The following is a 4,229-nucleotide window of genomic DNA, read 5'->3' as shown; positions in this document are numbered from 1 at the left end:
ATTGTTTGTGTTTCTCTTTTTCCCTTAAACTCATTTAAATTCAGTTGTATTGATTTGCTGGTATAAACAATCGATTGTTTCGAAGAAACAACCGATTGTTTTTCTGGTGCTTTACTGTTTTGTGCTTTATATCTTGGCTAACTGAATTTCTGATTGAGTTTCATACAAAGGATTTTGTTCTAGCTTAAGAAGTTTTCGAAAACCCCCTTTAAACAATTCACCCCCTCTTGTTTAAGGCCATATATTCTAACAACATTCAATGCCCAGAAAACCACTGGTAATCCACTAAGCAATCAAACCGGATTACAAAATACAAACCACCAAAGTAGTGACCTTGAACCCTTCAAGAAACACACTACCTTTGGCAAAACCACACCAAGAGTTTTGATCTTGAACACCTCAAGAACACACAATACTCCTTGGCAACAAAACACCGAAAATACAGTAGTTTTAGAAAGGATTACACCTGATCACAGTACAATCTGAATTGAATACAATTGCAATCCTATTCCACTCTCACTTGAAATCCAAAGCTTGATGTGAATCTTGAAATCTTAGAATCAAATATGTCAAAATTGAATTTCAAAACTGTTTCTTACATGTTTGAAAACATAAACAAATTATATTTTCCAAAGATTTATCAAAGCAATTAATGAAGGAGTGTATTTAGTTAGAAAATATTTAAAATAGATTCACCATTCAAAACTGTATTCTGTTAGGATTTTCAAAGAAACAATCGGTTGAAACCACGTAACAACCGATTGTTTTGGCTTGACAGTTATTTCAACCAAACCAAAACAGTTTTCAACCTTTTTCAAAACTCCTAAGAGCAAAACAACCGGTTGATTCGACAAAACAATAGGTTGTTTTTCACTTAGTTGGAAAAACACTTGATTTAAAAAAGGTTTTAAATCACATGAGTTTTAGATTCAACAAAGGAGTGGATCACATGTTATTATACCCAGATCCCACCCAAACACAGCAGCGACACCAACCTTTCATCAAACACCTTGGATTTGGATTCTTCAAAGCACATGATCACTCTTGATCAACACCCCCTACATCTGATATCTGGCAGACACACTTATCCCACCAGATCGGGAAGAAGACAAGCTCATAAAAAAATGCAAGCAAATACACAATGATAGATGGGATTATGTTGAATTAGGAATCAAACAGGTCTTCACATCTTTCGAGCACCCCAAAACTAACGATCAGACCGAGTCAGCCATTAGAGTGTTACTGCGAGGATTATAAAAAGGCTTGAGTAAGCAAAAGGAGGATGGCCCGATGAGATCTTGAGGATTTTTGTGGTCCCATCACACCAACCCTCAATCCACAACACCGAAAACTCCTTTTAGCCTAGTTTTTAGGACCGATGCCATGATCTCAGTAGAAGCATTGGAGAAATCACACAGATTGTTGAACTTTGTCACCAATGGATCAGATGAAAGGCGACAAGTGAACTTGGATTTATTAGATGTGAATTTTGAGGTGTTCAAATAAATTTTGAGGCGCTGAAACGGAGAGTTGAAAGAAGGTACAAAATAAAGATCCATCCTTGCAGTTCAAGGTGGCCGATCTAGTACTACGAAAGGCTCACCCTTGTTAGATGGAGAACAAGTTATCGCCGAAATGGACAGAACCATACCGAGTTACGAAAGCACTTGGCAACAGAGCGCATTGATTAGAGACCTTAGATGGTGGTGAAATTTTGCGAACTTGGAATGCGACAAGCCTTAAATTTTTTTTTAGTTGAAATTTCTTGTTGCGTATTTTCATTGGTTATTTGGAACTTTTCTGTTTTGTTGGTGAATAAAACGGTTGGCACATTGGCATGAAGGCGATCCACTTCTAAAGCCTCTGCTTGAAGTCAATCAACCTATTTTTGAAGATCAACTAACTATTGGTTCCTTCTCTCCTCCCAAGAGCATCTTTGTTTGCTTTGACATTCGCCATGAATATAAAAGGAGTGGCTTGGCTAAGCAAGCTCTCAACATTTATGCAGAAAAGGCCAACCTTTGAATCCTTGAATCAAATTACGTCCTCTTCAAGCAAGTATTGTGTCTTGTTATCATTCGAGATGTCGAAAGTGGCCTCCCAAAAACTTGTTTTCCCTTTAGAGCAATCACCGCACTTTATGGGCCAACCTCCAAGACTTCCACATTTGGTCCCTGGACATCCAAGCATGAGTGTTGAGAGGGGATTGGGGCTTTCGATCTTTTCCTCTTAAGTCCCACTCCCGATATGGTACATCCGCCTTGATCAGACTAGACGTGAATTCCACCGGGAGCGATCGAGTTGGCCACCAAAGTGGTCTTCGCAGCATGCACTATTTGTACTCGATCCGCCAACACAGCCTTGCTCAAAGAGGAAAACATTTTTTTTACAAAAAACATAAAAAAAAATTGGTTAGAACACACTCAAACAAATTAAAGCAAAAACATGACAAAAGATCGAAGGAGATGTTATACCGATGTAAGTTGTTAGCATTTCCAATCGGTATTCGCGCTTCAGAATAGTAGGGGTATCGAAAATGGCTTGGAAGACTCTAAAAGAACTCACAAAATCCTCGCTCCATCAGATCAAGGTTGGGAAGTTGGCAGGTGCTTTGGAAACGGGGTTTGTGACACCAATAAAAAGGGAACTCGTCATAAGGGTTGAATGTTTGGGAGAAGGTCGAATTTTCAAAAAAAAAATAGCCTTTGAATTTTTGTATGAAGATTGGAAGAGCGAGAACAAACTTCTCCCCCCGCAGCTATTGAGGCAAGACCACAACTAGTTGTTGAATTTCCTGAACTCAAAGAAATAAAAGAAAATGTTCAAAGTCGGAGATATTCCGAACTAAGAGCATACAGTTTGGTCGGAGAAAAATTTAACTCGGTTAAAATTTTCATTTCAAACATGGTTAAAGGGAGCCAAAGAGGCCATTTTGTAAACTTTGTGTCGTAAAAAAAGCAGAATATACCGAGGAAGAGTCACAAGACTCATCTTTAGAAACCAGTTCATCGAGTTCACAGTGGACTACCCTGACCAGGATTTCATCGGTTTTACTTAAATTACACAACACACGAAGATTTCTATTTTTCTCACGAAAAGTATATACAAAGGTTTCCATGACCAAATCCTTCTTTGCCCAAGGGTAAGTAGAGGAGTAATCCATGATTTAAACAAAAAAAACACACTAACAGATAACACAAACAAGGTAAGATGAATGAAAGCTACGAAGGGAAGCCTACAAAATTAATTAGATGCAACAGAATGAAAGAAAGCACATATACCTCAACGGAATAGTAAATAACCGTTGAATAGAGTGCATAAAGGGAAAAAAATGGTGGAAACGTACCTAGAATACGGTGGATAGAAGGGAATTCACGGCATGGAAGGAAATAAGATGGCAGCTAGAAACTTATAGAAGAAGAAGAAGTGTGAAAAGGGAAGCGAGAAGGTAAAAGGTGATTTGAAATGTTAGTCGAAGCTAAAAACCTAAAATTCTTCAGATGTCCAACACGTGCAAAGCAATGATCATAACCAATGCTCCTGATTGGACGAGCGTCTCGTTAAGGGAATTTCTCTCTCCTTGAGGAAGCGAAAACGGCCGCTCAAATGAGCCAAGGATCATGAGACACGTGTGACAGGTCATTTATATGTGATAGCCTGGGAAACCGAGCTTTGTCAGAACAAAAAGTGGAAGGGACATGTGTAAATTGCATATACACATATAAGTCTCTCTTATGTCAGTGCACATAAACCTCTTTGCCTATCTCAGCTCGGCTAGAGGCTGGGGGCTATGTACTACTTGGTCAGGTCGGATAAATGACTGACTCATTGTCAAATAAAATTGATTATTTAACTCATATTAAATGTCGAATATGCTATGCTAAGGTGTCCAATTAAGTCGACACGTTTTTATTAATGTCTTATCGCAAGGAGTAGGGGAAAAAGATATTGAGATAACTGATTCCACAAAAGCCTTAATAATAGGGAGGTTTCCGTAAGGGATAAATATTGTCAATGTGGAGTGAAAGAAGATGGGGTAAACAACGTTGGAGAACTTGTGGCGACGAATCTACAACTACCCCACTAAAGTAGGAATGGGGATTACTTGTGAGAGGGAACATTATAAAGAGAGGGGGAAAGAAAGGAAAAGGGAGAGAGACAATTTTTTTAGAGTTTAAAAGGATGAGAGAGTGACAAAATTTTCTTGAGGTTGAATCAAACGAATTAAT

General features: G+C 38.4%; 1 long non-coding RNA gene across 2 annotated transcripts; it reads right to left on the bottom strand.

The window, feature by feature from the left end:
- Positions 1 to 1,728: 1,728 nt before the first annotated feature.
- On the bottom strand, positions 1,729 to 3,569 carry LOC137813953 (uncharacterized). Of its 2 annotated transcripts, XR_011081560.1 has the most exons (3): positions 3,347 to 3,521; positions 2,475 to 2,794; positions 1,729 to 2,360 (listed from the first exon to the last, which is right to left on the bottom strand). It is a non-coding gene; the product is annotated as an uncharacterized lncRNA (long non-coding RNA). The 2 variants fall into 2 exon arrangements; XR_011081559.1 differs by having other exon boundaries at positions 1,729 to 2,794; positions 3,347 to 3,569.
- Between the last annotated feature and the right edge of the window lie 660 nt (positions 3,570 to 4,229).

The sequence above is a fragment of the Phaseolus vulgaris genome, chromosome 1 (assembly GCF_000499845.2).
Source record: "Phaseolus vulgaris cultivar G19833 chromosome 1, P. vulgaris v2.0, whole genome shotgun sequence".
In the NCBI taxonomy this organism is placed as follows: Eukaryota; Viridiplantae; Streptophyta; class Magnoliopsida; order Fabales; family Fabaceae; genus Phaseolus; species Phaseolus vulgaris.
This window is presented reverse-complemented; position numbering and strand designations above follow the sequence as displayed.